General features: G+C 28.3%; 1 long non-coding RNA gene across 1 annotated transcript in view; it reads left to right on the top strand.

Moving 5' to 3' along the window:
- The window catches only part of LOC143250937 (uncharacterized), a 154,859-nt gene that overhangs the window by 55,719 nt on the left and 84,162 nt on the right, over positions 1–14,978 (top strand). The window lies entirely within an intron of this gene.

Here is a 14,978-nt window from a genome sequence, read left to right as displayed (position 1 = left end):
TATCCATATTATTTCAATGTCTAATATCACTATCAAATATATTTAAAACTCTTCCACTTTATGTATCCATATTATTTCAATGTCTGATATCACTATCAAATATATTTAAAACTCTTCCACCTTTGGTATCCATATTATTTCACTGTCTAATATCACTATCAAATATATTTAAAACTCTTCCACTTTATGTATCCATATTATTTCAATGTCTGATATCACTATCAAATATATTTCAAACTCTTCCACCTTTGGTATCCATATTATTTCAATGTCTGATATCACTATCAAATATATTTCAAACTCATCCACTTTATAACCATATTATTTCAATGTCTGATATCACTATCAAATATATTTAAAACTCTTCCACTTTATGTATCCATATTATTTCAATGTCTAATATCACTATCAAATATATTAAAAACTATTCCTCTTTATGTATCCATATTATTTCAATGTCTGATATCACTATCAAATATATTTAAAACTCTTCCACCTTTGGTATCCATATTATTTCACTGTCTAATATCACTATCAAATATATTTAAAACTCTTCCACCTTTGGTATCCATATTATTTCAATGTCTGATATCACTATCAAATATATTTCAAACTCTTCTACTTTATGTATCCATATTATTTCAATGTCTGATATCACTATCAAATATATTTAAAACTCTTCCACTTTATGTATCCATATTATTTCAATGTCTGATATCACTATCAAATATATTTAAAACTCTTCCACTTTATGTATCCATATTATTTAAATGTCTGATAGTACTATCAAATATATTTCAAACCCTTCCACCTTTGGTATCCATATTAGATCAATGTCTGATATTACCATCAAATATATTTCAAACTCTTCCACCTTTGGTATCCATATTATTTCAATGTCTGATATCACTATCAAATATATTTCAAACTCTTCTACTTTATGTATCCATATTATTTCAATGTCTGATATCACTATCAAATATATTTAAAACTCTTCCACTTTATGTATCCATATTAGTTCAATGTCTGATACCACTATCAAATATATTTCAAACTCTTCCACCTTTGGTATCCAAATTATTTAAATGTCTGATAGTACTATCAAATATATTTCAAACCCTTCCACCTTTGGTATCCATATTAGTTCAATGTCTGATATTACTATCAAATATATTTCAAACTATTCCACCTTTGGTATCCATATTAGTTCAATGTCTGATATCACTATCAAATATATTTAAAACTCTTCCACTTTGTGTATCCATATTAGTTCAATGTCTGATACCACTATCAAATATATTTCAAACTCTTCCACCTTTGGTATCCATATTATTTCAATGTCTGATATCACTATCAAATATATTTCAAACTCTTCTACTTTATGTATCCATATTATTTCAATGTCTGATATCACTATCAAATATATTTAAAACTCTTCCACTTTATGTATCCATATTATTTCAATGTCTGATATCACTATCAAATATATTTCAAACTCTTCCACCTTTGGTATCCATATTATTTAAATGTCTGATATCACTATCAAATATATTTAAAACTCTTCCACTTTATGTATCCATATTAGTTCAATGTCTGATACCACTATCAAATATATTTCAAACTCTTCCACCTTTGGTATCCATATTATTTAAATGTCTGATACTACTATCAAATATATTTCAAACCCTTCCACCTTTAGTATCCATATTAGTTCAATGTCTGATATTACTATCAAATATATTTCAAACTCTTCCACCTTTGGTATCCATATTAGTTCAATGTCTGATATTACTATCAAATATATTTAAAACTCTTCCACTTTGTGTATCCATATTAGTTCAATGTCTGATACCACTATCAAATATATTTCAAACTCTTCCACCTTTGGTATCCATATTATTTAAATGTCTGATACTACTATCAAATATATTTCAAACTCTTCCACCTTTGGTATCCATATTAGTTCAGTGTCTGATATTACTATCAAATATATTTAAAACTCTTCCACCTTTGGTATCCATATTATTTAAATGTCTGATACTACTATCAAATATATTTCAAACCCTTCCACCTTTGGTATCCATATTAGTTCAATGTCTGATATCACTATCAAATATATTTAAAACTCCTCCACTTTATGTATCCATATTATTTCAATGTCTGATATCACGATCAAATATATTTAAAACTCTTCCACTTTATGTATCCATATTATTTCAATGTCTGATATCACTATCAAATATATTTCAAACTCTTCCACCTTTGGTATCCATATTATTTAAATGTCTGATATCACTATCAAATATATTTAAAACTCTTCCACTTTATGTATCCATATTAGTTCAATGTCTGATACCACTATCAAATATATTTCAAACTCTTCCACCTTTGGTATCCATATTATTTAAATGTCTGATACTACTATCAAATATATTTCAAACCCTTCCACCTTTGGTATCCATATTAGTTCAATGTCGGATATTACTATCAAATATATTTCAAACTCTTCCATCTTTGGTATCCATATTAGTTCAATGTCTGATATCACTATCAAATATATTTAAAACTCTTCCACTTTGTGTATCCATATTAGTTCAATGTCTGATACCACTATCAAATATATTTCAAACTCTTCTACTTTATGTATCCATATTATTTCAATGTCTGATATCACTATCAAATATATTTAAAACTCTTTCACTTTTATGTATCCATATTATTTCAATGTCTGATATCACTGTCAAATATATTTCAAACTCTTCCACCTTTGGTATCCATATTAGTTCAATATCTGATATTACTATCAAATATATTTCAAACTCTTCCACCTTTGGTATCCATATTAGTTCAATGTCTGATATCACTATCAAATATATTTAAAACTCTTCCACTTTGTGTATCCATATCAGTTCAATGTCTGATACCACTATCAAATATATTTCAAACTCTTCCACCTTTGGTATCCATATTAGTTCAATGTCTGATATTACTATCAAATATATTTCAAACTCTTCCACCTTTGGTATCCATATTAGTTCAATGTTTGATATCACTATCAAATATATTTAAAACTCCTCCACTTTATGTATCCATATTAGTTCAATGTCTGATATCACTATCAAATATATTTAACACTCTTCCACTTTATGTATCCATATTAGTTCAATGTCTGATACCACTATCAAATATATTTCAAACTCTTCCACCTTTGGTATCCATATTATTTAAATGTCTGATACTACTATCAAATATATTTCAAACTCTTCCACCTTTGGTATCCATATTAGTTCAATGTCTGATATTACTATCAAATATATTTAAAACTCTTCCACCTTTGGTATACATATTATTTAAATGTCTGATACCACTATTAAATATATTTCAAACTCTTCCACTTTATGTATCCATATTAGTTCAATGTCTGATATCACTATCAAATATATTTCAAACTCTTCCACTTTATGTATCCATATTAGTTCAATGTCTGATATCACTATCAAATATATTTAAAACTCCTCCACTTTATGTACCCATATTAGTTCAATGTATGATATCACTATCAAATATATTTGAAACTCCTGCACTTTATGTATCCATATTAGTTCAATGTCTGATATCACTATCAAATATATTTAAAATTCTTCCACTTTATGTATCCATATTAGTTCAATGTCTGATATCACTATCAAATATATTTAAAACTCTTCCACTTTATGTATCCATATTAGTTCAATGTCTGATACCACTATCAAATATATTTCAAACTCTTCCACCTTTGGTATCCATATTAGTTCAATGTCTGATATCACTATCAAATATATTTCAAACTCTTCCATTTTATGTATCCATATTAGTTCAATGTCTGATATTACTATCAAATATATTTAAAACTCTTCCACCTTTTGTATCCATATTAGTTCAATGTCTGATACCACTATCAAATATATTTCAAACTCTTCCACTTTATGTATCCATATTAGTTCAATGTATGATATCACTATCAAATATATTTCAAACTCTTCCACTTTATGTATCCATATTAGTTCAATGTCTGATATTACTATCAAATATATTTAAAACTCTTCCACCTTTGGTATCCATATTAGTTCAATGTCTGATACCACTATCAAATATATTTCAAACTCTTCCACTTTATGTGTCCATATTAGTTCAATGTCTGATATCACTATCAAATATATTTCAAACTTTTCCACTTTATGTATCCATATTAGTTCAATGTCTGATATTACTATCAAATATATTTCAAACTCATCCACTTTATAACCATATTAGTTCAATGTCTGATACCACTATCAAATATATTTCAAACTCTTCCACTTTATGTATCCATATTAGTTCAATGTCTGATACCACTATCAAATATATTTCAAACTCTTCCACCTTTGGTATCCATATTAGTTCAATGTCTGATATCACTATCAAATATATTTCAAACTCATCCACTTTATAACCATATTAGTTCAATGTCTGATATTACTATCAAATATATTTAAAACTCTTCCACCTTTGGTATCCATATTAGTTCAATGTCTGATACCACTATCAAATATATTTCAAACTCTTCCACCTTTGGTATCCATATTAGTTCAATGTCTGATATCACTATCAAATATATTTCAAACTCTTCCACTTTATGTATCCATATTAGTTCAATGTCTGATATCACTATCAAATATATTTCAAACTCATCCACTTTATAACCATATTAGTTCAATGTCTGATACCACTATCAAATATATTTCAAACTCTTCCACTTTATGTATCCATATTAGTTCAATGTCTGATATCACTATCAAATATATTTCAAACTCCTCCACTTTATGTATCCATATTAGTTCAATGTCTGATATTACTATCAAATATATTTAAAACTCTTCCACCTTTGGTATCCATATTATTTCAATGTCTGATATCACTATCAAATATATTTCAAACTCTTCCACTTTATGTATCCATATTAGTTCAATGTCTGATACCACTATCAAATATATTTCAAACTCTTCCACCTTTGGTATCCATATTAGTTCAATGTCTGATATCACTATCAAATATATTTCAAACTCATCCACTTTATAACCATATTAGTTCAATGTCTGATATTACTATCAAATATATTTAAAACTCTTCCACCTTTGGTATCCATATTAGTTCAATGTCTGATACCACTATCAAATATATTTCAAACTCTTCCACCTTTGGTATCCATATTAGTTCAATGTCTGATATCACTATCAAATATATTTCAAACTCTTCCACTTTATGTATCCATATTAGTTCAATGTCTGATATCACTATCAAATATATTTCAAACTCATCCACTTTATAACCATATTAGTTCAATGTCTGATATCACTATCAAATATATTTCAAACTCCTCCACTTTATGTATCCATATTAGTTCAATGTCTGATACCACTATCAAATATATTTCAAACTCTTCCACCTTTGGTATCCATATTATTTCAATGTCTGATATCACTATCAAATATATTTCAAACTCTTCTACTTTATGTATCCATATTATTTCAATGTCTGATATCACTATCAAATATATTTAAAACTCTTCCACTTTATGTATCCATATTATTTCAATGTCTGATATCACTATCAAATATATTTCAAACTCTTCCACCTTTGGTATCCATATTATTTAAATGTCTGATATCACTATCAAATATATTTAAAACTCTTCCACTTTATGTATCCATATTAGTTCAATGTCTGATACCACTATCAAATATATTTCAAACTCTTCCACCTTTGGTATCCATATTATTTAAATGTCTGATACTACTATCAAATATATTTCAAACCCTTCCACCTTTAGTATCCATATTAGTTCAATGTCTGATATTACTATCAAATATATTTCAAACTCTTCCACCTTTGGTATCCATATTAGTTCAATGTCTGATATTACTATCAAATATATTTAAAACTCTTCCACTTTGTGTATCCATATTAGTTCAATGTCTGATACCACTATCAAATATATTTCAAACTCTTCCACCTTTGGTATCCATATTATTTAAATGTCTGATACTACTATCAAATATATTTCAAACTCTTCCACCTTTGGTATCCATATTAGTTCAGTGTCTGATATTACTATCAAATATATTTAAAACTCTTCCACCTTTGGTATCCATATTATTTAAATGTCTGATACTACTATCAAATATATTTCAAACCCTTCCACCTTTGGTATCCATATTAGTTCAATGTCTGATATCACTATCAAATATATTTAAAACTCCTCCACTTTATGTATCCATATTATTTCAATGTCTGATATCACGATCAAATATATTTAAAACTCTTCCACTTTATGTATCCATATTATTTCAATGTCTGATATCACTATCAAATATATTTCAAACTCTTCCACCTTTGGTATCCATATTATTTAAATGTCTGATATCACTATCAAATATATTTAAAACTCTTCCACTTTATGTATCCATATTAGTTCAATGTCTGATACCACTATCAAATATATTTCAAACTCTTCCACCTTTGGTATCCATATTATTTAAATGTCTGATACTACTATCAAATATATTTCAAACCCTTCCACCTTTGGTATCCATATTAGTTCAATGTCGGATATTACTATCAAATATATTTCAAACTCTTCCATCTTTGGTATCCATATTAGTTCAATGTCTGATATCACTATCAAATATATTTAAAACTCTTCCACTTTGTGTATCCATATTAGTTCAATGTCTGATACCACTATCAAATATATTTCAAACTCTTCTACTTTATGTATCCATATTATTTCAATGTCTGATATCACTATCAAATATATTTAAAACTCTTCCACTTTATGTATCCATATTATTTCAATGTCTGATATCACTGTCAAATATATTTCAAACTCTTCCACCTTTGGTATCCATATTAGTTCAATATCTGATATTACTATCAAATATATTTCAAACTCTTCCACCTTTGGTATCCATATTAGTTCAATGTCTGATATCACTATCAAATATATTTAAAACTCTTCCACTTTGTGTATCCATATCAGTTCAATGTCTGATACCACTATCAAATATATTTCAAACTCTTCCACCTTTGGTATCCATATTAGTTCAATGTCTGATATTACTATCAAATATATTTCAAACTCTTCCACCTTTGGTATCCATATTAGTTCAATGTTTGATATCACTATCAAATATATTTAAAACTCCTCCACTTTATGTATCCATATTAGTTCAATGTCTGATATCACTATCAAATATATTTAACACTCTTCCACTTTATGTATCCATATTAGTTCAATGTCTGATACCACTATCAAATATATTTCAAACTCTTCCACCTTTGGTATCCATATTATTTAAATGTCTGATACTACTATCAAATATATTTCAAACTCTTCCACCTTTGGTATCCATATTAGTTCAATGTCTGATATTACTATCAAATATATTTAAAACTCTTCCACCTTTGGTATACATATTATTTAAATGTCTGATACCACTATTAAATATATTTCAAACTCTTCCACTTTATGTATCCATATTAGTTCAATGTCTGATATCACTATCAAATATATTTCAAACTCTTCCACTTTATGTATCCATATTAGTTCAATGTCTGATATCACTATCAAATATATTTAAAACTCCTCCACTTTATGTACCCATATTAGTTCAATGTATGATATCACTATCAAATATATTTGAAACTCCTGCACTTTATGTATCCATATTAGTTCAATGTCTGATATCACTATCAAATATATTTAAAATTCTTCCACTTTATGTATCCATATTAGTTCAATGTCTGATATCACTATCAAATATATTTAAAACTCTTCCACTTTATGTATCCATATTAGTTCAATGTCTGATACCACTATCAAATATATTTCAAACTCTTCCACCTTTGGTATCCATATTAGTTCAATGTCTGATATCACTATCAAATATATTTCAAACTCTTCCACTTTATGTATCCATATTAGTTCAATGTCTGATATTACTATCAAATATATTTAAAACTCTTCCACCTTTTGTATCCATATTAGTTCAATGTCTGATACCACTATCAAATATATTTCAAACTCTTCCACTTTATGTATCCATATTAGTTCAATGTATGATATCACTATCAAATATATTTCAAACTCTTCCACTTTATGTATCCATATTAGTTCAATGTCTGATATTACTATCAAATATATTTAAAACTCTTCCACCTTTGGTATCCATATTAGTTCAATGTCTGATACCACTATCAAATATATTTCAAACTCTTCCACTTTATGTGTCCATATTAGTTCAATGTCTGATATCACTATCAAATATATTTCAAACTTTTCCACTTTATGTATCCATATTAGTTCAATGTCTGATATTACTATCAAATATATTTCAAACTCATCCACTTTATAACCATATTAGTTCAATGTCTGATACCACTATCAAATATATTTCAAACTCTTCCACTTTATGTATCCATATTAGTTCAATGTCTGATACCACTATCAAATATATTTCAAACTCTTCCACCTTTGGTATCCATATTAGTTCAATGTCTGATATCACTATCAAATATATTTCAAACTCATCCACTTTATAACCATATTAGTTCAATGTCTGATATTACTATCAAATATATTTAAAACTCTTCCACCTTTGGTATCCATATTAGTTCAATGTCTGATACCACTATCAAATATATTTCAAACTCTTCCACCTTTGGTATCCATATTAGTTCAATGTCTGATATCACTATCAAATATATTTCAAACTCTTCCACTTTATGTATCCATATTAGTTCAATGTCTGATATCACTATCAAATATATTTCAAACTCATCCACTTTATAACCATATTAGTTCAATGTCTGATACCACTATCAAATATATTTCAAACTCTTCCACTTTATGTATCCATATTAGTTCAATGTCTGATATCACTATCAAATATATTTCAAACTCCTCCACTTTATGTATCCATATTAGTTCAATGTCTGATATTACTATCAAATATATTTAAAACTCTTCCACCTTTGGTATCCATATTAGTTCAATGTCTGATATCACTATCAAATATATTTCAAACTCTTCCACTTTATGTATCCATATTAGTTCAATGTCTGATATCACTATCAAATATATTTCAAACTCTTCCACCTTTGGTATCCATATTAGTTCAATGTCTGATACCACTATCAAATATATTTCAAACTCTTCCACCTTTGGTATCCATATTAGTTCAATGTCTGATATCACTATCAAATATATTTCAAACTCTTCCACCTTTGGTATCCATATTAGTTCAATGTCTGATATTACTATCAAATATATTTAAAACTCTTCCACCTTTGGTATCCATATTAGTTCAATGTCTGATATCACTATCAAATATATTTCAAACTCTTCCACCTTTGGTATCCATATTAGTTCAATGTCTGATATCACTATCAAATATATTTCAAACTCTTCCACTTTATGTATCCATATTAGTTCAATGTCTGATATCACTATCAAATATATTTAAAACTCCTCCACTTTATGTATCCATATTATTTTAATGTCTGATATCACGATCAAATATATTTAAAACTCTTCCACTTTATGTATCCATATTATTTCAATGTCTGATATCACTATCAAATATATTTCAATCTCTTCCACCTTTGGTATCCATATTATTTAAATGTCTGATATCACTATCAAATATATTTAAAACTCTTCCACTTTATGTATCCATATTAGTTCAATGTCTGATACCACTATCAAATATATTTCAAACTCTTCCACCTTTGGTATCCATATTATTTAAATGTCTGATACTACTATCAAATATATTTCAAACCCTTCCACCTTTGGTATCCATATTAGTTCAATGTCGGATATTACTATCAAATATATTTCAAACTCTTCCACCTTTGGTATCCATATTAGTTAAATGTCTGATATCACTATCAAATATATTTAAAACTCTTCCACTTTGTGTATCCATATTAGTTCAATGTCTGATACCACTATCAAATATATTTCAAACTCTTCTACTTTATGTATCCATATTATTTCAATGTCTGATATCACTATCAAATATATTTCAAACTCTTCCACTTTATGTATCCATATTATTTCAATGTCTGATATCACTATCAAATATATTTCAAACTCTTCCACCTTTGGTATCCATATTATTTTAATGTCTGATATCACTATCAAATATATTTAAAACTCTTCCACTTTATGTTTCCATATTAGTTCAATGTCTGATACCACTATCAAATATATTTCAAACTCTTCCACCTTTGGTATCCATATTAGTTCAATATCTGATATTACTATCAAATATATTTCAAACTCTTCCACCTTTGGTATCCATATTAGTTCAATGTCTGATATCACTATCAAATATATTTAAAACTCTTCCACCTTTGGTATCCATATTAGTTCAATGTCTGATATTACTATCAAATATATTTCAAACTCTTCCACCTTTGGTATCCATATTAGTTCAATGTCTGATATCACTATCAAATATATTTAAAACTCCTCCACTTTATGTATCCATATTAGTTCAATGTCTGATATCACTATCAAATATATTTAACACTCTTCCACTTTATGTATCCATATTAGTTCAATGTCTGATACCACTATCAAATATATTTCAAACTCTTCCACCTTTGGTATCCATATTATTTAAATGTCTGATACTACTATCAAATATATTTAAAACTCTTCCACCTTTGGTATCCATATTAGTTCAATGTCTGATATTACTATCAAATATATTTAAAACTCTTCCACCTTTGGTATCCATATTATTTAAATGTCTGATACCACTATTAAATATATTTCAAACTCTTCCACTTTATGTATCCATATTAGTTCAATGTATGATATCACTATCAAATATATTTCAAACTCTTCCACTTTATGTATCCATATTAGTTCAATGTCTGATATTACTATCAAATATATTTAAAACTCTTCCACCTTTGGTATCCATATTAGTTCAATGTCTGATACCACTATCAAATATATTTCAAACTCTTCCACTTTATGTATCCATATTAGTTCAATGTCTGATATTACTATCAAATATATTTAAAACTCTTCCACCTTTGGTATCCATATTAGTTCAATGTCTGATATTACTATCAAATATATTTAAAACTCTTCCACCTTTGGTATCCATATTATTTAAATGTCTGATACCACTATCAAATATATTTCAAACTCTTCCACTTTATGTGTCCATATTAGTTCAATGTCTGATATCACTATCAAATATATTTCAAACTTTTCCACTTTATGTATCCATATTAGTTCAATGTCTGATATTACTATCAAATATATTTAAAACTCTTCCACCTTTGGTATCCATATTAGTTCAATGTCTGATACCACTATCAAATATATTTCAAACTCTTCCACCTTTGGTATCCATATTAGTTCAATGTCTGATATCACTATCAAATATATTTCAAACTCATTTACTTTATAACCATATTAGTTCAATGTCTGATACCACTATCAAATATATTTCAAACTCTTCCACTTTATGTATCCATATTAGTTCAATGTCTGATATCACTATCAAATATATTTCAAACTCCTCCACTTTATGTATCCATATTAGTTCAATGTCTGATATTACTATCAAATATATTTAAAACTCTTCCAACTTTGGTATCCATATTAGTTCAATGTCTGATACCACTATCAAATATATTTCAAACTCTTCCACCTTTGGTATCCATATTAGTTCAATGTCTGATATCACTATCAAATATATTTCAAACTCTTCCACTTTATGTATCCATATTAGTTCAATGTCTGATATCACTATCAAATATATTTCAAACTCTTCCACCTTTGGTATCCATATTAGTTCAATGTCTGATACCACTATCAAATATATTTCAAACTCTTCCACCTTTGGTATCCATATTAGTTCAATGTCTGATATCACTATCAAATATATTTCAAACTCTTCCACCTTTGGTATCCATATTAGTTCAATGTCTGATATTACTATCAAATATATTTAAAACTCTTCCACCTTTGGCATCCATATTAGTTCAATGTCTGATATCACTATCAAATATATTTCAAACTCTTCCACCTTTGGTATCCATATTAGTTCAATGTCTGATATCACTATCAAATATATTTAAAACTTTTCCACTTTATGTATCCATATTAGTTCAATGTCTGATACCACTATCAAATATATTTCAAACTCTTCTACTTTATGTATCCATATTATTTCAATGTCTGATATCACTATCAAATATATTTAAAACTCATCCACTTTATGTATCCATATTATTTCAATGTCTGATATCACTATCAAATATATTTCAAACTCTTCCACCTTTGGTATCCATATTATTTTAATGTCTGATATCACTATCAAATATATTTAAAACTCTTCGACTTTATGTTTCCATATTAGTTCAATGTCTGATACCACTATCAAATATATTTCAAACTCTTCCACCTTTGGTATCCATATTAGTTCAATATCTGATATTACTATCAAATATATTTCAAACTCTTCCACCTTTGGTATCCATATTAGTTCAATGTCTGATATCACTATCAAATATATTTCAAACTCTTCCACCTTTGGTATCCATATTAGTTCAATGTCTGATATTACTATCAAATATATTTCAAACTCTTCCACCTTTGGTATCCATATTAGTTCAATGTCTGATATCACTATCAAATATATTTAAAACTCCTCCACTTTATGTATCCATATTAGTTCAATGTCTGATATCATTATCAAATATATTTAACACTCTTCCACTTGATGTATCCATATTAGTTCAATGTCTGATACCACTATCAAATATATTTCAAACTCTTCCACCTTTGGTATCCATATTAGTTCAATGTCTGATATTACTATCAAATATATTTAAAACTCTTCCACCTTTGGTATCCATATTAGTTCAATGTCTGATATCACTATCAAATATATTTCAAACTCTTCCACCTTTGGTATCCATATTAGTTCAATGTCTGATATCACTATCAAATATATTTAAAACTCTTCCACTTTATGTATCCATATTAGTTCAATGTCTGATATCACTATCAAATATATTTCAAACTCTTCCTTTTTCTGTATCCATATTCTTCCAATTTCTGATAATAAATTCAAATATAATTCAACCTTTCCCACTTTCTATACACGTACCCTTTCAACGTCTGATGTCACAGCTTCCAACTACTTGGGCTAAAATTCACTAGAACAATGCCTAGTAATATAACCTTCATGAAGTAATACTTTTAAATATTTCACTTTAACAAACCTCCGATCGCGTTTTTTTTTTTTCATATGTTATTACTTTGCTAAAGTCCATAATGAAGAAATTTCACTCCTGTATCAGTTTTAGGAATTATTGTAAGCCTAAATCGACATGTAAAATAGTTGTTATGATGTCTGTAAAAGAATAAAAGAAAAATACACATATTATACAAACGTTTACCTGCCAGCAAAGGGAAACCATTCTAATCAGGGGTAATATTTTGGAAAGAGTAAACAGGGGATACCCTTCCCACTCAGCTTGAAAGGGAGATATAAATGGCAGTCTTTGTGAAACTTTTCTAGTCAGGCCGGATAACTAACACATATACTTAAAGTACGCCATAACATAGCTGAATGCGAGGCTATCTTTCACTGTACAGATTTCTAAACCTTTAGGAATACGATACTTCCGAGTTTATTGGTATAAAAAGTGGTTAACATTGAAACGTTTGAAACTAACATATTATAAAATTATGGTGAAAGTAGCTTATGTGAGATAAAGACCCTACTCTGAAAAAAAAAAATATATATGTGTCAGGCCTGTGTCACAGCGGTTTGATAATGGAACTTCCTTTGAACCAATTGAGGTTTCTTTCAATCTAAGGTTTTATTATAAATATAATGAAAATTATTTTAATAAAGTACTTGAGCCGGCATGGCCAGGTGGGTTAAGGCGTTCGACTCGTAATCTGAGGGTCGCACCAAACATGCTCTCCTTTCAGCTGTGAGGGCGTTATAATGTTACTGTCAATTCCACTATTCGTTGGTAAAAGAGTAGCCCAAGAGTTGACGGTGGGTGGTGATAACTAGCTGCCTTCCCTCAAGTCTTACACTGCTAAATTAGGGACGGCTAGCGCAGATAGCTCTCGTGTAGCTTTGCGCGAAATTCATAAATAAACAAACAAATAATAAAGTACTTCATTCATTGTTGCATCCATTATATTACGGTGATTGTTTGATTTGTTTTTGAACAAAAGCCACTTTCGGCTATCAGGTGTGACCACCGTGGAGAATTTGACCCTAGACTTTATCGTTGTAAGTTCACAGACTTATTACTGAGATAATTGTCCACAAATTAGTTGTAACTTGGTCATTTGAGACACGTAATGCAACACGCAGATTAAATTTATAGGACAACAGAATTAAAGTCACAAAGCAGCCCAATCGAATATCGTTTTCAAAATTTGTCTTCTGGCCACACATAAAGAATAAGTCATATTTCACATGATACCTGCTTCAAAGCTGTAATTATTGTACTTACGTCAGTGTGATTGTGTTGTTTGTACGTCAGTGGATGCAGTTTTTTTACCCATTATTAATAACCAAATGGGCCACTTGCATATTTCATGGGAAAATTTTAATATATTTTTATAGAGAGATGAGTCAGTATAGATAAAATTAAGTTGCTCACAATAATTAGGCAAACAAACTTATGCCAGTTAAGAAAGTGATAATTTCCAACATTGTGGTAAGATATACCACAGGCAAACATAAGCAGGAGATCATAATTTCAAAATATTACTTACTGTTGATAAAATGATATATGCGTATACCTGTATTATCTTATTACCATTTACAAACCCTAAGAAGGAAGAACTGTTTTACTGAGTGATTTGCAACCAGATGTAATATTTAGGGTAATAGATT

Source organism: Tachypleus tridentatus, chromosome 5 (assembly GCF_004210375.1).
Source record: "Tachypleus tridentatus isolate NWPU-2018 chromosome 5, ASM421037v1, whole genome shotgun sequence".
NCBI classification, from domain to species: Eukaryota; Metazoa; Arthropoda; class Merostomata; order Xiphosura; family Limulidae; genus Tachypleus; species Tachypleus tridentatus.
The sequence above is the reverse complement of the archived record's forward strand: the minus strand, read 5'-3'. Positions and strand labels throughout refer to the sequence as shown.